The sequence below is a fragment of the Dasypus novemcinctus genome, chromosome 9 (genome assembly GCF_030445035.2).
Source record: "Dasypus novemcinctus isolate mDasNov1 chromosome 9, mDasNov1.1.hap2, whole genome shotgun sequence".
NCBI lineage: Eukaryota > Metazoa > Chordata > Mammalia > Cingulata > Dasypodidae > Dasypus > Dasypus novemcinctus.
In genome coordinates, this window is record NC_080681.1 from 64083075 (window position 1) to 64105220 (window position 22146).

General features: G+C 39.0%; 1 protein-coding gene across 3 annotated transcripts in view; it reads right to left on the reverse strand.

The window, feature by feature from the left end:
* The window catches only part of PDE4B (phosphodiesterase 4B), a 778920-nt gene that overhangs the window by 697051 nt on the left and 59723 nt on the right, over positions 1-22146 (reverse strand). Inside the window, exon 1 of one of the 3 annotated variants that reach the window (XM_004483673.4) lies at positions 7710-8574. The exons of 1 other annotated variant lie outside the window; for it this stretch is intronic. The gene's annotated coding sequence lies outside the window, so the exon portion shown is untranslated. Of the gene's footprint in view, positions 1-7709; positions 8575-22146 lie in introns of those variants that run through there. One more of the 3 variants, XM_071217404.1, reaches the window with a different exon arrangement.

The following is a 22146-nucleotide window of genomic DNA, read 5'->3' on the forward strand; positions in this document are numbered from 1 at the left end:
TATCAGCCTCTTTCTGACTTGGACAGGTTCAAATTTTAGCTGTTCTTAGGATTATACCTTAGCCCACAGAATTTACCAATCAGTAGCTGAAGTTGGTGCCCAACTGTCACTTCCACTCCTGTTTTTGGGAAGTGGAGCTCCCAATTCCAACCATGGAATAGCTCCCAAGGTAGCCTGTGCTGCCAGTAGAGGATGGGCACCAGCCTCCATGGCATGGAGTGCTCTACTCATGAATCTTTTCTGCAAATGGGCAGTCTCCTCTTTCCGTTCTTTCAAAGATGTTGCAGAATGGTCTTCTGATCTCCTGGAGCCCCAGACAGATGCTTTATATAGCTCTAGGTGATTAGTAACTGCCCGGCAGCACGAGCTGACTCTAGAAGCACCTTACTCTCCCTCCATCTTGCTGATTGTCTCATTCCTTCAGTTTTATGCATCAGTCAACTTTCTTGGCAATAAGTGGCAACTGATAACAAAACTTTCGACAATTATAACTTCTCAGACACTAATGTGAATAGTAAATAATAACTACTTTTTAACTGTCTTGTTTAAGAAATTTCCAGATTATAATTTCATGATACAACACTACAAGTATAATTTAAATAGCCGAGACGCATTCTTCAACGATGGTTGCCTAACCAATAACGATTCTCTCCTTCTTTAATATAACAGAAGCCTGATGTTGTGGAACATAGCAATTTTCCCAGATTTAAAAAAACCTCTGTTTCTTGAACTTCTCTGCAGTTAAAGATGGCCAGTGACATAGTGCTGGTCAATTAGATAATAGCAGAATTCTACAAGATGCATATTCCCAGCTATCATTTTCCTCATTTATTTCAAAAGGACTGACTTAGCTGATGTGTGCTTTTCCTTTTGCCCAGCCCCTTCTTTCTGGGGGAGGGGGGTGGAATTCAGATACAATGCCTGAAGTTTTACCATCTATCTTTCCACCATTCCAGAAGAATGAATGTCATACACAAATGATAAGAACAGAAAGTGATAAAGAGCCTGAGTCCTAGATAACTTCCTTGTGCAGTTGCCTCAGCCTTGGGCCATTTCCCTCCAGACATTTTATGTTAGAAAAATAAACGTATTTTTGCAGCCATTATATGTCAAATTTTCTACTACTCCCGAAGAATGCAGTCCTAATTGATAAAAATCACAAATACATCTCAGGCGGATTCTTCTTTCTCTTTTATCATATGACTTAAAAAAAAAAAAAAAAAAGTAAGATACTGCACTTAAAACTGAGGAAAATCCAAAGAGAAAAGATATAGATGCCATGCTGCACACACACAAAAATTATTTTCCATCTTTTATATCCACTTACTACAAATAACCACCCTTTGTTAACTTTTAAATTCCTCCTTTGAAAGTATTTTGCAGTCTTGTAAAAGCATGAAATTAGGAGATGGAACATGATGGAAACAAACTTGCACTAAACAGTAAAGAGGGCAACCTACTCTGCTATACATTTTTGCTTAAATTCCAAATGGAGAAGAACATTTTTTTCAAGACTCATTAGTATTCTCCAGCTGTATCCCCATCTTACTAAAAATCATAGCTAAGTAGGAGGTGTGATTCACAGAAATAGAGTTTTCCTCATATAAATTTCACCCATTGAATAAAATTTGAAATATTCTCCAAGCAATAAAAACCAAAAGCCCTTAGAGTCTCATGCTATTCTATAGGTAATGAAAAATAAAATGAAAGTTATACAAATTACCCCAAATTTTCACACCTCATTCTTCAGAATGAGAATATTTGTACAAACGACTAAATTTTGCAGTCCAAGATCAGTAGTTACAAATATCTATCAATACTAATATTATCCTTCAAAATTATAGTCATGAAGCCTATTTTGTCTTCAGTTGGGAGTGTGTTTGTGAGTAACAGAAAACAAAAAATAGTGGAAGAAACAATGACAGTGTTTAATTTCTCTCATGAACAATAAGTCTGGAGATAGGCAGTGCAAGGCTGATACATCTGCTCTAAGATGTCATCAAGGAGCCCATTTTTCTGCTTCATCTTCCTAACGATATGATTTTATTCCTCATGGTTGCTTATCACAAAGCAGAGTATCCATGCTCTAAGAATAAAGAGGGGGTAAGCACTAAGGGAAAGAATCTTCTAAATTGGCATTACCTTTTTGTTCAGGAAGGAAAACTCTCATCAGGAATCTCCATCGAATCTAAGTCACAGGGGCCACTTCTCGCTTCAAAGGAGAGTGAAAAGTTGAGTGGTTTGTCTTCCAACTTTATAGCAGAGGAAGATCAAAGAGAAAGGGGAGAGGCAGATATGAGCTCCCGCCTACCACATGAAAGGTCCCAGGTTCAGTTCCTGGTGCCTCCTGGAGAAGACAAGCGAGACAGGGAGCTGGTGTGACAGGTAGGCATGGCAAGCTGATGCAACAAGGATACACAAAGAGAAAAACAATGAGAGACACAATAAAGCAGGGAGCTGAGGTGGCTCAAGTGTTTGAGTGCCTCTCTCCCACATGAAAGGTCCCAGGTTGGTTCCCAGTACCTCCTAAAGAGAAGATGAGCAGACACAGAGAACATACAGTGCATGGACACAGAGAGCAGACAGTGAGCTCAAACAATGATGGGGGTGGGAATAAATAAATAAATCTTTTAAAAAGAGAGAGAGAGAAAGAGGGTGAATGAATGAGCCATTCTACAGTATCTGCCATAACCCAGACCAATCAAATCAAGTGCCATTCATATTAGTGTTACCCCCAGTGTTATTATCATTTTTAGTATTAGTGTTTGTTTTTCCCAAATGTGCTATGTGCTGTACCCATATAGTTGGGTAGATCTAACACAACCCTGACCTCTTTTACTATTGCAATTTTCTGACCATGTTATGGTATCATACTAATTTCAACCTAACCTAAAAATAATAACAATAATTCCCTGAATAGCTTGCTTAGGAATAATACTTAATTACATCAGCCTATAAAAAAATTCTCTAATGCTATATCAAATAATATTCTCTCATATGAAGTTTAACCAAATCACAATGCTAAAAAAAAACCTTAGAGATTCTTGTAAGCTGATGTCTTATTTTATGCCATGGAGTTTACACAGGGGGTGTCACTAACCCATTTAGTGGCATAGCAGAGCTGGAACACAAAACTTATGATTCCCAAACCTCATTTATCCAATTATTCAACAGTAACCCTGAAAACAAAAATTTTTTCAACTTTCCAAAAGATACAAGAGAATAAGGCACTAGAAAAAAACTGCTTATTTTACTATTTATTTTGGTACAACTTTCCTATTTTTCTGCATTGAGTTTTTCACTCTGGTTACATCATGGCACCACAAATCATTTCAGGGTCTTTTTTTTTTTTCATCCAGGTACTTGTACTAGTCACCCAGAAGCATGTAGTAGCTTCCTTGAGGTATATATTTGTAGCTTCCTTAAAGGTAAATTCATCTGCTTGAACAAACAGTGGTCTCATTTTCTTATCTATGTATTCAGAGACATTTATCATTCTATGTCCTTAAATTATTTTGATCCATGATATAAGAAAGACATGGAAGAAACACGGGTTTCTTTTTCCTTCAAAGGATCCCCAGTAAATTCAGCAATCGCCACTAGAAGCTTTCTTATTCCAACGCTTAATATTTGGTATGGGTGAAATTAAGTTAAAATGACCACTAGAACAGCCCTTTTGGAGAAAAGGAAAATTGTCTCAAAGAAACAATGTTTTTAAGTACAGTAAGTAGGCAAGAGAAGGTGAATTTTTCCAAGGAGTCTCATGGTGTCTGTGTAAGTGTGTATACATGCATGTGTGTGTGTATATGGAGGAGGAAAGAGCAAGTATTGAGGGCTGAGTTGCCTGTTTCTGTTATCACAGTCCATCTATTTATTTTAATACCAGCTGGCCCTGCTACATCCTTCATATCTAGTGACTGTCTAGAACCTGCAGGTAAACAACTCACTTGGTACTCCACTGCTCTGGACCCAGGACAAATGCATTTAAGGTGACTCTGACTATAAAATGAGGGATTATCCCTAAATCACTTACTCCAGTGAAGACTGGTAAATAGATATGTACATGATCCATTGATAATACGTGGTATAATAGCACAGAACAGTAAGTGGGGGAATCTTCCTTAATAGATCATAAACCCTTTGATATAGTATGCAAAATTTTAATGTATGCTCATTTTTCTAGGTAATTAGTCCATACGTTCATCAGATTTTTAAAACCTTTAATTAAGTAAAAAAGATATCATCATATTATCCTAACTTATTAAAGTGTTTTTTTCCTCATTAGAAAAGGGTACTGAGAAATCATGCCTCATATTTCTTCTTAAAAGGAGATTCTAATTTTTTAAAGAAAACATAAAATTAAGAAATACTAAGAACTCAATATAAACAAGCCTTGTCATTATTTAATTGAAAAAACAAAATTGAGGCTCCCTTATGACTTTTCAAGGTCACTGTTTTCTTAAATACAAAACAACAGAGTAGAAATAGGTGATCTCTAGGTTCACTTTCGGTTCTACAAATGCTATGAGTCAGCACTGCAGCATACACCTGAAGAGCCAAACACAGAGAATGCTGGTATCTTTTCTTTAATTCATTCAGAATATCAGAACATTGCTTGCGTAAGTAATGTCATTTATTTTCTCTGAGGCTTAAATTGTCCATCTGAGTAAGGATTTTTTTTTTACCATTTCCCACAGAAATAGCAAAAAATAAAGGTACTAATAATTTTTCAAGTGCTTTAAGACAGCTTGAAGAAAAATGTTCCATAGAGAAATTATCACATATAGATTTTTGTCTGAGATTCCACTAACAGGATTTGACTTGATGTAATTACAGTAATATTAATTAACTCTCCCTTCTTTTCAAATGCCATTGTCTAAGTATAAAATGGTGTCATATTTTTGTTTTAGTATCAAATATGATTTAGAAAACTCATGAGGGGAAAAGATTATGACTCATAGTTCTTTTCATTTAGCACTTGAAAATGCTGTGCCACTTCCTTCTGGCCTCCATGGTTTCTGATGAGAAATCTGCTGTCATTTTAATTGGTGCTCTCCAATAGGCAATGTGCCATGTATCTCAGAAAAGAATGATAAAATGGGAGGGACAGAAGAAGAGATGCAGGGACAAGGGAATGTCCTCCCATGAGAAGTGACACTACACTTTGAAAAAACAAATGGATTAAAATGGGCAAAATGAGTGTGTGATGAGAGGGAAGATATCACAAGTTGGTTTCTCTGAGAAGCAGACTTGGAGAAGAAATAGTGTGCAATTTTATTAAGGACTGTCTCTGGGATCTACACCTGAAGAGGGATGGGGAAGGAGCAGAAGTGAGCGACGAAAGAAGTTGAGGAGCAATGCAAACCCCACAGGGAGTTCTGGAGCTAGAATGATACTTGTACAGAGTTGGGCTGAGATAGCCAGGTCCTTATAATCCCACATAGATCTGTCTTTGGGTATGGGCCCTCCTGGAAAACAAGGGGACTTTATACAGCTGAGGCAATCCCTGAAGGGGCTGACCATTGACTGCCATCTACTACAACACTCCTGGAAGCTGGAGAAAAAGTCCCTTCCTTGAAGAGGTATTTGGCACATCACACTGTCCCCCATATCACCACAAGGTGGCTACAGCCCCAGTGCTCAAAAGAATACATTCACCCTGTGTCAACAATAACCCACACCTCTCCAAACGGTGCTGCACAAATTTATTTGTAAAGGACAATGGGTGAAGTTTTATTTGGTAATAATTAAAGATAAATCCAATTGCTAGCACCCAAATCCTTTTTAATTCAAACCTCTTTATGTACCTCTTGCTCCCTAACCAAAGTAAACCAAAATAAGACATTATGAGCAACCTGAGACATCATTCCTTCCGTTTTTTTATCAAACATGTAATCTTACTTGTTCAGACACAGTGCCTTTTATTATTACATACCTTTCTTTAGATGGTGAAAGGACTCTAAGTTCAGAAAACCATATACGATTTCTTATTCCTCAAAGGAAAACTAACCCTATTCCAAAAACCAACAAGCATATCCAAGTGGGAACCCTCTATAGAAATTTAAGATAATTTATCCTGGCAATATCTTAAGCCCAAAATAAACCAAAAAGAAAATCAGCCAAGGGAGAAAAAAAAAAAAAAACACAAGTAGACACATTGAAAAATTGTTTAGCTCACAACTGTGATAAGGAATACAGATAAGATGATAAATAGATCACCAATATATCAATCAGGCCATCTCAACAATTCCAGTCCATTTCACTGATTTACTTATTTGTTGTCAATTAACAAATTGGCATTCTGTTTTTGCTTGTTTGTTTTTAAGGAGAAGAAAAGAAGCAGCCAGCAAATATACTACCTCTGTCCTGCATGTATTGACTAGAATTGAATACGCCAATTTTATCCTGAAGGCACATGTTGACATTAAGGGGTGTCTCTCTTGGGATGTCTTAAGGTAAATAAGGTACTGTAAGAGGGAAGGACAGCTGAATTTCTTTTTCCCTGCGTGAAATCATTAGCCTTATCTGCCTTTTAATCAATTCATGAGTAGGGAAACTCCAGACCCCTCCCTATAGCTTCAGGCTGTGTGCAAAATCACTTTGAAGTACCCAAATTGTTTTTATTTGTTCTTATGAAAATCATTGGCATAACAACTAGCTTTTAGGGAAAGAAAGGGGGAAAGCATATAATCCACTAAAAAACAGCATGCAGACTTTTAGTTTAGCACTGTTGTTTAATTTAATGTGCCTTTATTCTTACAGTGTAGCTCAGGTCTTTCAAGTAGCTGGAAACCTCTGATTTTAAAAGATGAATGGGAACAGTTTTATCTCATACAAATCTACATAATGTAGTTCTAGATGAGAGTCTCAAGGTATCGCTTAAACATTACTCCGGGTATGCGTACGTGTGTGTACCACTCAGAAATTAAGAGCTATTCCTCTGTTTATCCTGGCTTTGAAGGGGCTGGTGACAGTGGGTAGAATTTTTGCTTGAAATATGGCACATGGAAGCGAGGCCTATGAAACAGGGACAGAAGGATTCAAAACAGGATGATAGAAATCGAGAAAAGGAAGGGAACATCCCCCCACCCCCACCCCCACCCCATCCCCACCGCTGACTCCTGTAGCTTAAGGAAGGGCCAGGCCCGGAGTACACCTCAGCACCCCTCACCGAACACCAGAGGAGCTTCCCAAAAGTTCCTGATAAAGCCTTCTTCATGCCGAGGCTTGGGTGCGCCCCACTTTGGTGCCCCAGCCACCGCAGGCATGCAAAACCATCCTGAGGCTGCGGCCCAACAAACTCTTCCGTACTTTAGGCTCCCGCCCGCGCCCGCCGCCCTCGGTCAATCACTGGGCACCGCGCGCCCATCCATCATCGACTCCTAGGATTCTGAGCCATGAATCCTTCTGCCTTTCTTGATCCTCTCTTGGTCTCTCTCTTTCCCAGTGACTTGCCAAGAGGTCCAAGGGCAGAGGCAGGGGCATGGAAGAAGGGAGCGAAAGGGAAAGGGCCGGTTGGCGGATTTACTTCAAGGGACTGACAACAACGACGCGGTCAAGACCACCATTCTTACACCGCGGTCGGATCTCCGCCCCCCCACCCCCCAATCAGCAATACAACACCCTGCACTCTCCGCTTAGGCTCCAATGTGCAATGAAGTAAGAGAAGGGGGAAAAAATAAACCCGCAGCATCCTGGGCAGCTCTTACCTCCGACTACGCTCGCGGCTGCCGCCCTCCTGCTGCCTGAGGCGCCGCCGGTGCACAGCGATGGACACCGCGCTCTGGACGCCCGGGCTCCGGCCGCGGCTCCGCGCGGCGTGGCGCGAGCCTTCCTGTCTCTCCTGGGGGCGAGAGCGCAGTCCGCAAGACGCTCGCGTGCAGTCCCGCGGGCGAGTAGGAGCCCGCAGCCGCCAAGGCGGGGCCAGGAGATCGCGGGAAGGGGCGAGCGAGCCGGGGGCGGCTGCAGAGCGCGCGCGCGCGGGCCGGCTGTCCGGCCGACGTGGGGGACCGGGGCCAGCGCAGCACCAGCGCCGGCGACGCTCGGCTGAGCTCCTCTCTCCCGCGCTGGCCCTCGAAACCTCCTCTGCCTCCCCCCGCCCTCCCCTTCTCCGGAAGAGACAGCTCGCCCGTGGTACTTGGTCTGCGGAGCTGCGCTCCTAAGCCGGGTGCGGGGGAAAAACAATGTGACCGTATTGCACTGACTAGATGCTGTGTAGTAGGTTGTAACTGCTGAGGCCACCACCTGTCAATTCTGAGGAACTAGGCAAGCCGTCCCCAGCCGTCTGGCCTCTCCCTGAATCCCCTCGCGGCTTATTTTCTTCCCCCACCTTCCTCAGAGACCTCCCGCAATACTCCACGGGCACCATACCAGGGGAGTTTTCCAAAATATCCCTCACTCCCAGGCAGGAACTCGCGGCATCTTCATTCCCACCAGAGCTAAAAGAATTAAGCACAGCCCTACGTGTCTATCCAAAACCGGATGCTGAAAATCCTGGTTTGAACCCCACACTCACCGCCCCCTCCTCCCAAACCCCCATTCATAATCCCAGCGGCCGTCTGCCACTACACACCCTCCTCCCAGCCGCCGGAGCTCGCTTGGATTCGCCGCTGCTAGAACGTGTCAGTCACTCGCTATTCATCTGCCATGAATACTACAAGGTCCGCAGCCACAGGCTGCACAAAAGGAGTTGGGGGGCGCGGGGCGGGGGGAATCTGTGCACAGAGCCTGGATGGGGGAGGCGAGGGAGCAAGGGAAGGAGCGTGGCACGTTACACGGAGGGAATATGAAGGTGGGGGCCCGTTTGCTCTCCCGCTGCACAAAGGAGCTATAGAGTGGTATAAGTGCTGCACTACCGAGCCAACGTATTAGATAACCTCCGAGGAGGTCCTGCACCAAGACACCCTGATGTGGGTCTTACAACTTGGGAATTCGTGTGTGTGACCATGCAGCAGGCACCTGGGAGCTTGGTTGAACCTGCTTACAGGTTCTTACAGAACGCAACTGAGTGGAGGCCTGCCAGTCAGGGAGTGGGAAAGCACAGGTTTCCTTTTACCCCAGTTGCCCAATCCTTTCAGTGAAAAAAAAGAGAGAAGAAAGAAAAATGTAAGTTAAAGAGGAAAGTCAAGAAAAGAGGAGGACGAGAGTAGGAGGTAACTGTGTATTAACTACTAAACTAGCTAGAAACCAGGAAGACTTCTAATAAATAAAATTGTCCAGTTTCTCAATTCACTTCCAAAAATATTTGTGGTCCATTCATTTTGTAGTAGGCACAATGCACTGTGCCAGGTGCTGTGGGCATGGAGAGGATTGGGATGCAGTCCTGCAACCAAGTTGCTCCCAGCCTAGTGGGAAAAGCAACTATGAAAGCCCAAATGGGACAGTACAATATGATAAGTATTACACAACAGAAGCACATACCAGTTACATCAGTGGAAGTCATTTCTCTAGTTGAAAGGGGAAGAGGTCAGGAATTAGATCCCACCTGAACTGTGAATTAAAGGACAAATTAAATCAAATGATTTAAAGAAACTGGCAATCACATTCACCTATTAACCCAAACCAGCTTTATATACCTGCACAATGAAAGGCATATACCTGAGAGGCTATCAATGTCAGGACTCTGAACTCGTTCCCCGTTATGATTTTGAAGGAAACATTTTCATACACTGGTCCTTGGAGCCCAGTTCTCCAAAGGTAAGATGCTGCCAAGTGTTCAAGAGTTATTTTGTCGTCTTGTTGCTCTAAATTCTATGCAATCCACCTTATTCATTAACTTGAGTTGAGCCCCAAGTCAAAATTAGTAATATTAAGCAATGAGCATCTGGAGAGAAGCCAACGCATTCAGCAATCTAGTCATGGCTCTGACACAGTCTCCAACTGTAAAATGGTGACAATATAATTTCTTCCTGAACTACAGTGAGGATTAATTAGTCAGACTTATTAAATATAAGGAGACTCTGGCCTGAGAATAAGAGCGTGGGATGGAAACCTAAACTGTGATTCAATCTAGGAAAAAAGTACCAGTTTGATTGGCATGCTCTCCCTCTCCATAGATTAGAACTTTGAAAGGAATTAGTGATTACTAAGGCACCCAAGGCTATTAGCTCATCTTCATAAAAATAGCCCCAAGGTACTTTTGTTGGAAAAACAAAATGGACTCCAGTATGAAAATGATGTCAGCTATTTAAACATCCTCCTACCTCTTCCTAGACATTATATAAACTGACAAAGATAAGTTTTTATAAAAAGAGGTAAATACCATTTTCAGTGAACTTATACTGATTTTGCCCACACAAATGCCAAAGTGCTTGTAAAGGTTGCCAAAAGCAGCCAAGTTTGAGGAGAAGTCATATGGAAAGGGCCCAGGGAGGGGGCAAAGGGAACCAGCAGTGGAGATATCAGAGAACTATGTTATGCAAAAACATGTTCCTGAAAGGGAGGAGCTCACCCTAAACTACAAAAGGTACATCTTTCAAAAACTGGAGAATGAGAAGCATGAATAAAGCAGAAGAAGCCTGTGAGTATTTGAGGAGAATAGGCAGAGTGTTTTCAGGCACCACAGTAGCAGATTTCAGGGTGATCAAAATTATAATTCCTGAAGATGAGGTAATCACTGAAATGTAGAAGCCCTGTTCCTTGTTTGTAAAAATTGGGGAGTACAGAGCTGTTGACAGAAGCTCTCTTGGACCTGACTCACTTCAGAGACTCAGAGGAAATGGGGCTAAACATGGAATCTCACAGAGGAGCTGTAATTATAGGAAGTAATCTGTTTTCGAGGACACAAAAAAGGTGAATCCATAACCATTGCAATATAATGTTTAACAAAAACCTATCATTTTTTACCTATAGTTCTGTGAAGTGACTAATAGGGATGGACTCAGCCTGGATGTTTACGTCTGCTCTGTATGTTGTCAGCAGGTATCACTCAAGTATGTAGGCCTCAGAGGGATGGCCTGGACACCTGGGGCCTCTTTTCATTTGCTCTCTCATCTTCCAGGAAGCGAGCTCAAGTTTTTCCACATGGGGTGGAAGAGTTCCCAGCAGGGAGAAAGAGGGCAGGCCCCAATGTTCAAGCCCTTTTCAGACTACTGCATACTTCATATTGCTATTTTCCCATTGGCTAAAGGAAGCCAAATAGCTAAGTCCAGAGTCAATGTGAGAAGAGGCAACACAAAATCAGATATAAGAAGGTGTCAGTCAAGGTCAATACTATAACAATCTACCACAGAAAGTGAGAGTTTTTTGGTTGTACAGAACAGAAAACTACCTTGGGGCCTGCCTCCCTTTCAGGGAATTTCTACAAATAATTTGACCAGAGGAAATATATTTCATACAGCAGTGAATGGTGATAAAGAAGAAACTGGCACAGGGTGGATACAAAGTAATACAAGAAAAATTCTTTAAAAGAACATCAAACTTACTAATAGGGGAGAAAAAATGTTACCACTGAGCCAACAAAAAATGTGACTATTCTGCAATGAATAAGAAAAATGTAATAAAAATAGATAATATTTGCATAGTATTTATTCTTGACAGATAATATTCTACCCAATTTACAGATATTAATTCCATTGATTCTAAAAGCAACTCTGTGAGTCAGATATTATTACTATTCCCACTATACAGATTAAAAGAACTAAGGCACATAGAGGTTAAATGACTTGCTTAAGATCACACAGCTAGTTAGAAGAAGAGTAAGCATTAAACTCGGTCAGTCTTTCTCCAGAGTCTGTGCTCTTACTTATTAAGCTATACTACCACAATAAATGATGCATATTTACTGCTCTATTAATGAAGCAATATAAGATATTGTCTTAGTCTGCCAGGGCTGCTATGACAAATAGCACACACTAGTTGTCTTAACAACAGGATTTCATTTACTCAGAATTTGGGAGGGTAGAAGCCAAAATCATAGTGTCAGACAGACCATCCTTTCTCCTGGAGCCAGTAGGTCTTTGGTAAGAGCAGTCCTCTGTCCCATGGTGTTCTCACTCTCCTCACTGGTTTCTACTGGTTTCTGACTTCTGGTTTCTGGTTTCTACTGACTGCATACAAATTTCCCCCCTTTATAAATTCTCCGGTAACATGGATTAAGACCCACCCTAATTCACTTTGGCTGCTCCTTAGCTAATGATATCTTCAATAGGTACTATTTGCAAAAGGGTTCAGACCCAATGGAACTTGGATTAAAAATAAAATGTGTCTTTTATTGGGGTTCATGATTCAGTCTATCATGTCCATTAAGGAAGACCATGAAGCACAAATGAAGAAATTCGGAAGAGAAGGGGAAGATGAAATCAGCTGAGATAAATCAGCTAAAAAGAAGAAAACAACCAAAACAACACAGAAATGAAGACAATATTGGAAAAAGCACATTCTGGGCTAGCTGCCTCCTCTTTCACATGACAAGGCACTTGGCAGCATCTCCTACTCTCTTCCTTCTCTCCCAGGTTCTGTTTCAGCTTCTTGCTTCCTATGTCTTTTTTATTCTTTTTGTGAATTTCGTTTTCCTATAAAGGACTCCAGTAATAGAAATAAATCCCATCCTTACTTTGAAGCATCCTTGTCAAAAGGTCCTACCTAAAATGGGTTCACACCTACAGGAATGGATTAACATTAAGAACATGTTTTATGGGATATACATGTGGTTCCAATCCACCACAAGGGGTAAGAAAAGGCTGCATACCAATTTCATTATTGCTCATAACTAATAGTTTTCTCTACAACAATAGAAGATTGAGAATTAATAAATATCTAATTATAAAGTTAGTCACTAAAAAACAAGCATACAACTTAAGGTGTACCTTCCATAATAGCAGAGAAACCAAACACGCACACAAAAAGACACATACTCATGCACAACAAAGAAAACCCACCACATTTAAATATATATACATACAATCTACATATATATGTGTCTATATATACACATGGATATAACAGGAAACAATAATTATCTGAAGAACTGAGATCAAACAACTATAAACCAATAAATAGTTCAAATAAGCTATTTTTGAAAGTTCCTTTCCATTAGATTAACTAATAAAACTCTATACTGTATAGAAGATACACATTGATAAAGATTCAGACTGGTTGAAGATAAAAGAATGTTCAAAGTTTTACCAGGATAATGCTCCCCTAAACACACACACATATGCAAAGGAATAGTGATAAAACAAGAGTTTGAACTTAATATCAGGCAAGATGGAATAGTATTAAGTGAGACAAAAAAGGGCATGTTGTAATGCAAAAAGCAAAAACCATAATTAAGATATAACAATTATGGACATTTTATAAGAAATCAATGCATACCAGAAACTTGTATAAAGCAGAAATTATGAGAGATGGAAGTGTGACAAGAAACAGATTTTTTAAAAAAAGACTTTTATTCATGTCACATAGTCTAATTCTGCATATATCAGACTCTGTCTCGAAAGTAAAGATGATATGTTCTTTTTACGGGTCAATATCATATTCATGAAAAATGAACATATAGTAAGCCATTAAGAAAACTTCAGTAAATTCCACAAAGAAGGAATCATGGACAACATTATAAATCACAATGCAATAAAACTAGAAAGAAATTAACTCTAGTGAGCAAAAGTTGTGGGATTTCTAGAAAGCAAGGATAACTGAAAACAGTACTCATAATTCTGTGATACAGCTTTAACATAATTGATGAATTAAGCACACAGCTGAAAAAGTTATTAATAGAAAAATAGCTTTTAAATAAGCAGAAATAAAACAGAAGAAAGGAATTAAGCCATTTAGAATAAGAAATAAATGAGTTAGAAAATGAAAGTGTTTCTTTAGAACTAATACATAATTCCGAAAGCTGGTTCTTTGAAAAAATAAAATATTTAAAATAATAAACTATTAAAGAGAAGAGATGGAAGTACACAAAATATAAATAACAAAAGAATAGCATTTCTCTGATCATAAGAGACTGCTTTACTATAATGCTTCTCAACTATTTTGCATTTTTGTTCCCCCTAAGAGAAAACCTTAAATCAAAAAATAAGATTTTTGTCAGGAAGATGAAGATTTGAAGGGTCACAATATAAAATCAAAGATTTTTGTTGCCTCCCTTCAATCCAGAATAATTTGTTCTCCCTTGATGGTGATACTGTCTCCATTGAGAAAGCATACTCTATTGTAAGAAAATACATTTGAAAACAACCTGAGTGAAATGGATACTTTTCATGGAAAACACAAGTAATCCAAACAGACTCTAGGGGATCCAAAGAGAAGAAATTGAGAAAATTCACAATCCCCTTGTATTAGTCAGCCAAAGGGATGCTGGTGCAAAATACAAGAAATTGGTGGTTTTTATAAAGGATGTTTATTTGGGATAGGAGCTGACAAATACCAGGCCATAAAGCACAAGTTACTTCCCTCACCAAAGTCTATTTTCACATGTTGGAGCAAGATGGCTGTCAATGTCTGCAAGGGTTCAGACTTCCTGGGTTCCTCTGGGCTCAGCTCCTCTGTTTTCTTCACCAGGTCATCTGTAGACTACCAGGCAAATGGCTGGGTCTCTCTCCCTGGGGCTCAAGCTTCAGCATCAAACTCCAACATCAAAACTCCAACATTAAAAGCCCTCAACTCTGTCCTATGCCATGCCTTTTATCTTCTAGTCACCACCCACCAAGGGGAGGGCACTCAATGCCCTCCTGACACAATATATTCTGAATCCAATATATTCTCATATGCCCAGAGGAAAAGACCAGTTTACAAACATAATCCAGTATTTCTTTTTGGAATTCATCAATAATTTCAAACTGCTACACACCTCCTCTATAAAAGAATTACTAGGTCAATATAATTATCCCATGGAAATTTTACTAAATATTTAAAGTGAATAATTCTTATGACACTTAAACTATTCATAAGCTTAACAAGATTAATATTTCTGTATTAGTTTCCTAGGATTCTGTTACAAATTACCAGAAACGTGATGGCTTAAACCAATATAAATTTATTCTCTCACTGTTCTGGAGGCTAGACGCCTGAAATCAATGTGTTAGAAGGGCAATACTCCCACTGAAGGTTCTAGGGGAGAATCCTCCTTGCATTTTCCTGCTTCTGGTGGTTCTCAGCAATCCTTGGCCTTCCTTGGCTGGCAGATGCCCTCTTCTCTGTATATCTCTCCTCTTCTTATAAGGATGTCAGTCATTAGATTTAGTATGCATCCTATTCCAGTATAATTTCACATCAAGAATCTTAATTTATTAAATCTTCAAATAACCTATTTCCAAATAAGGTCATAATCACAGGGACCAGGATGAGGACTTCAACGTATCTTTTCAGGGGATGCAATTCAACCCACTACAATCCACCCTCTAGCCTCACGGAAAATTCAAGTCCTTCTCATGTGCATATTACTTTCACCCCAATCCAACATCCCCCTGATTCTTAATCCTTTCCAACATCATCTCTTAAATTCACTATATCACCTAAACATTATCAACTCTTAAAGTTCCAAATACTATCTTCTAAGTCATCTAAATCAGGCACAGATGAGATTCTGAATGTGGTATGTTCTGAGTGAAAATTCTTCTCCTTATGTGGAACTGTGGACCAAGGAAATATGTTATCTGCTTTCAAAATATGATGATGGGACAGATAGGGGATAAAAAATCCTGTTCTAAAAAGTGAAAATTGCAAGGAAAAAAAAAGATCAGAGATCACTGGTCCCAAGAAAGTCTGAAACACAGCAGGGAAAATTCTATTAAGTTTTAACTTTCAAGTCCTGAGTATAATCATCTGTGACCTGATGTTCCACCTGGTGGGTCTGCAGTGGCCTTGTTCCCACCCACCAGACCTGTAACAGCATGACAGCCCACCCTTCAGTCTCTGCCCCTGCATCAGTGGTTGTCCTCGGAATCATGTTTCCCTTTTCTTGTAGGACAACACATGTTTTCAGTGGAGTAGCTCAATTTCCTGTAGAAATTTGGAAGTCTGACAGCCTTCCTTCATTTTATCCATTTTCTCGTCCTTTCAAACAGGGTGGCAATGTTTCTGCTGTCATAACAGCCTCAGAAACTTTTTCAGTCTTCCATGCAATTCATGTGGGTTTAGACTATCAGATAACAGGGTTCTCTACAGTTCTTTACTGGATAACCCCTGGATTATCCTGTATTCTGCTGAGATAGTTGATTGATCTATGAGTTACACATTTAATTTCTCTAGTGAAAGAGTGTGCTTTTTTCATCCTTATCATCTGGAAAAGTTGAAAATTTTCCAAATTGCCAAGTGCTGGCTCTTTTTTGCTCAACAGTTCATTTATCAATTTATTTCTTTCCTTCTGTATTTTACTATAAGCATCAAGGATAAACTAAACCTGCGCCTTCTACCTTTTGCTTGGAAATACCTCAGCTAAATATACAAGTTCATTGCTTGCAAGTTTTAGTTTCCACCCAAGAATAGAACAAGTGAACCACTTTTTTTATCACTTTGTAGCAAGGATAGTCTTTCCCAGTGTCCAATAACATGCTCTACATTTCATTCTAAGGCCTCACCAGAAGCACTTTAACATTCATCTTTCTACCAATATTTTTTCATGGAAATATATATATTTGCTAAAATGATAGGATGATGGTTATCTCTACAATCCTGCTCACTTCCTTCTGAGTCCTTAGTAGGTTGCCCTTCCCATGCATTTTTCTATCAGCAATTTTTTCAATGCAATCAAATCTGTATTGGTTTCCTAGAGCTACTAAAATAAAGTACTACAAAGTTGGTGGCTTAAAACAAAAAGTATTTTCTCACAATTTTGTGGGACACAATTCAATCCACTACAACCTCCAGTTAATTTTATAGAGCAAATAGCTTTGATAACAAAACCTGATGCAGTCTGTGCAGGAAAAAAACTGTGTACCAATCTTACTTACAAATCCAGACTCCAAGAATGCAAGAATAATTCAACATTAGTAAATTTATTCAGGTAAGTAATATATGAAAATATCTAAAGAGTAAAAAGATAACATGGAATTATCTTTAAAGACACTGAAAAGACAATTGAAAACTTCAACAATCATTCTTGATTTTTTAAAAAATTAACTCAATTGTAGGACTAGAAGGCTACTTCCTTAACAAGATAAAATACATCTATATTTGCCTTCAAGCCATGTTTAAAGATAGATCATTAAAGGAATTTCCACTAAAGTGGAAAGAGCCATTACATCATTATTTTTAAGTATTCTGAAGTTAAAAGTCAGTGCAATAGGGAGTAGATGAGGCTCATGAAGTTGGGTGCCTGCCTACCACATAGAAGGTCCCTAAAGAAGATGAGCAATACAGTGAGCTGATGCAACAAGGTGACACAATGAGGAAACACAACAAGCAGGAGACACAATGAGAGACACAACAAGCAGGAAACAGATGTGGCTCAAGTGACTGGGCACCTACCTCCCATTTGGGAGGTCCCAGTTTCCGTTTCTGGTGCCGCCTAAAAGAAGATGAGCAGATGCAGAGAGCACACAACAGACAGAGAGAATAGACAGCAAGAACAAACAATGGGCAGGGGAGGGAATAAATAAATAAATCTTTTTAAAAAAACTATTCCACTTAAAATAGCAACTCCAAGAATAAAATATCTAGAAAATTTTTTTCAAAAGTCAGTGCAATAAAAAGAAAGAAATTAAAGGTATAAACATTGGTACTAAGAAGTTAAAAAGCATCACTATTTGTAGATAATGTGAGAGAATTGCCTGGAAAACCCAAGTAAACAACCGAAAAACTATTAAAAACAATGGGCTATTATATCAACATATGGAAAATAGCTTTTATATATGCAAAAAAACACAACTAATTTGATGACAAAATGAATAAAATATCTCATGTACATTAGCGACAAAAGGTGAAATATCTATTGATAATCTGAACCAAGGAAACTTTGGTAGACTACAGGACAGAAAAGGCGAGAACATATGTTCTTGAAAAGCTATATTCAGTACCATAAAGATAATAAATCTTTATACACCATGACCAAGTGGGATTCATTCTGGGTATGCAAGGATGGTTCAACTTAAGAAAATCAATCAATGTAATAGACCATATAAACAGATTGAAGGAAAAAAATCACGTGATTGTATCTCTAGATGCAGAAAAAGCATTTGACAAAATACAGCACCCTTTCTTGATAAAAACACTACAAAAGATCAGAATACAAGGAAATTTTCTGAACATGATAAAGAGTGTATATGAAAAACCCACAGCCAACATCGTTTACAATGGTGAAATCCTAAAATCTTTCCCTCTAAGATCGGGCACAAGACAAGGATGCCCACTATCACCTCTTATATTTAACATTGTCTTCGAAGTACTTGCTCGAGCACTGAGACAAGAACCAGATATAAAAGGCATTCAAATTGGAAAGAAAGAAGTCAAAATTTCATTATTTGCAGATGACATGATCCTATACATAGAAAACCCTGAGAAGTCTACAACAAAGCTTCTAGAACTCATAAATGAGTTTAGTAAAGTCGCAGGTTATAAGATCAATGCGCAAAAATCAGTAGCATCTCTGTACACAAATAATGAGAAAGCTCAGAAGGAAATCAAGAAACAAATGCCATTTACAATAGTCAATAAAAAAATCAAATACCTAGGAATAAATATAACTAAAGATGTAAAAAACTTATACACAGAGAACTACACAACACTGTGCAAGGAAATCCAAGAAGACCTAAATAAATGAAAGAATATTCCCTGTTCATGGATAGGAAGACTAAATATTATTAAGATGTCTATCCTGCCAAAACTGATTTACACATTCAAGGTAATCCAATAAAAATCAACACAGCATTCTTTAAGGAACTAGAAAAGCTAGCTATGAAATTTATTTGGAAAGGAAAGAGGTCCCGAATAGCCAAAGACATATTGAAAAAAAAAAAACCAAAATTGGAGGTATTATACTACCTGACTTCAAAACATACTACAAAGTTACAGTAGTGAAAACAGCATGGTATTGGCACAAGGAGGGACACACAGACCAATGGAACCGAATTGAGAATTCTAATATAGATCCTCATATACATAGTCATATAATATTCGATAAAGCCACCAAACCCTCTCAAATGGGAGAGAATGGCCTCTTCAACAAATGGTGCCTGGAGAACTGGATATCCATATGTAAAAGAATGAAAGAGGATTACCATCTCACACGTTATACAAAAATCAACTCAAGGTGGATCAAAGACCTAAACATAAAAGCCAAGACCATAAAGACTTTGGAAAGCAGTATAGGGAAGCATCTACAAGACCTTGTAATAGGAAATGGTTTCATGAACTTCATGCCAAAAGCACGAGCAGCAAAAGAACAAATAGATAAATGGGACTTCCCCAAAATTAAAGCCTTCTGCACCTCAAAGGAGTTTGTCAAGAAAGCGAAAAGAGAGCCTACACAATGGGAGAAAATATTTGGTAACCATATATCTGATAGGAGACTTATATCCTGCATATATAAAAACTCTTATATCTTGAAAATAAAAAGACAAACAGCCCATTTTAAAAAATGGGAAAAAGATTTAAACAGACACTTCTCCAAAGAAGAAATACAAATGGCTAAAAAGTACATGAAAAAATGCTCCAAATCTCTAGCTATCAGGAAAATGCAAATCAAAACTACAATGAGATACCATCTTACTCCCATAAGATTGGGCAGCTATGAAAAAAACAGAAGACTACAAATGCTGGAGAGGATGTGGAGGAATGGGAACACTCATCCACTGCTGGTGGGACTGTAGAAGGATCCAGCCATTCTGGAGGACAGTTTGGTGGTTTCTCAAAAAACTAACCATAGATTTGCCATATGACCCAGCAATTCCACTGCTGGGTATATACCCAATAAAACTGAAAACAAGGACACAAACCGATATATGCACACCAATGTTCGTAGCAGCATTGTTCACTATTGCCAAAAGTTGGAATCAACCCAAATGCCCATTAACAGATGAATGGATAAATAAAATGTGGTATATACATATAATGGAACACTACTCAGCTTTAAGAACGAATACACTACAAACACATTTGATAACATGGATGAATCTTGAGAACCTTATGTTGAGTAAAGCAACCCAGGCATTGAAGGACAAATACTACATGACCTCAATGATATGAAATAAGTAAACCAAGCTGCCTCAGAGAGCTAGAGACTGGATGATAGGCTTAAAGGAAATTGGGGGGGGGGGGGTATAGGAAGGATGTAAGCTGACACCACAAGGGTGAAATCTATGGTAAGCTGGAGGTATTTGTACAAGGAAGGGATAAAATGGGGGAATAGGGTTACCTTTGGGTGGGGCTTTGTGGGCTTGAGGGGGCTAGGGATGGGATGATGGGTAATATTGCCCAAGAAATTGGGGGGAAGGTGGAGCAACATATGAGCATAGGAGATTGTCAGGTATTTGGTTGAGAGTATAATGCTGAGAAAACTTTTTTTAAAATGTAATGAGGAAGGTTACCTGTGTAAGATGCTTAAAGGGGATAATCCAATGCAGGACAGGCTCCTAGGGAGTATGTCAATGCTCATTTTGCCATAGTGGGTTATATCATTGGATAGAGACCCATATAATGAGCATGAAGGTATACCCACATGCTGGGGAGGACTGATGTTCTCAAATAAAGGGAATTATATCTCTCGAGAGAAATGGTAGCTCCCAGTGCGTTAGGGCAGTTGAGCATGCCAAGCCCTCAACACTGTTGCAGGTATCTCTGAACATGGCCCTTCAAGGAATGAAGATTGACTGTCACTGTGGGCCCTAAGGGGCGGGAGAAAGAAGTATTGAACAGATGGAACCAATGTAACTGTGTGGGCAATAGAAGTGTTCCACAAGATTACGCAAGGATGGATATAAGACATGTTAAATTACGCCAAAAATATATAGGGGCTGATAGGCTAAAATGTAAATCATAATGTAAAACATAAGGTAACTAAAATTTAGAAAACTATATAGTATGAAATATAAACCACAATGTAAACCCAAATGTTACCTTGTTTGAAAGCTATTGTCTCAATATCTACATCAGTTTCAGTAAATATAGTATGAATATGTAAAAAAATTATTGCTGTGGAAGGGAAAAGTGTTTTATGTTGGATATGTGGGAGTACTGTATATTGTATATATGAATTACTGTGATCTAAAACTTTTGTGCAGACAAGCTTCATAATTAGGGAAAAAAAGAAAAAGATAGGACGTAGACACTGAGGAAAAGACAGAAGTAGTAGCCTTGCCAATTTGCATACAGGACAACACTTATTGCAGTGATGGAAGGCAAAATATCTAAAACAAAGTTTTTGCATTTTTAAATTTTTGATATCCCAATTTATTTTTATCTTAATTTTTCTAAATTAATATGTATTCTATATCTAACCTTTAAAATCATTGCTATATTCCATTTTACTATTAATGGAACATGGCAATATATTAGGCTTCACTTTCGTAAAAGTTTTGGATCACAGAGAGGTTCAACAATGGCAGGGAAGGAATACTGGTGTGGGATGTTATTGACAGGGGACACATGGTTGGCAGGGAGTTCTCCAGGGCATATATCCAGGGTACATAAAAATGTTTGGATACATTAATTATTATTATTTGGATACATTAATTAATTGGTTACAAGTAAAAACAACAACTGAGGGAGTGCTGAGTTCCTAGCCAGGGGAGCTCTATCACAGTCCCTAAAGGAGTAGCAACAATCCCCCAAGTGCAATGGCAAAGAACAAAAAAGAAGGACAGTCCAACAATGAGCCCTTGATACTAATGACTATGCTTGTGAAATAAGAACCTGAAATAAGAACAAGGCCTAGAGCTGCAGGGTGCCTAAGAGTTACCTCCTGAGAGCCTCTGTGTTGCTTAAATGTGGCCAGTCTTGAAGCCAAACTCAGCATGTAAATGCATTGCCTTCCCCCCAGCATGGGGCATGACTCCTGAGGATGAGCCTCCCTGGTGCCAAGGAGTTACTACCAAGTACCAGCTGATGATGTAACTAGAAAATGACCCTGAATAAAAGGGTCAACTCGGATCAGCAGAATATCTCAATCTATATATAATACCAGGAGTTAAAAATGCTTTTTGACCTGAATAAAAGGGGGAAATGGAAAGGACAAATGAGTTTATATGGCTATGAGTCTCCAAAAAG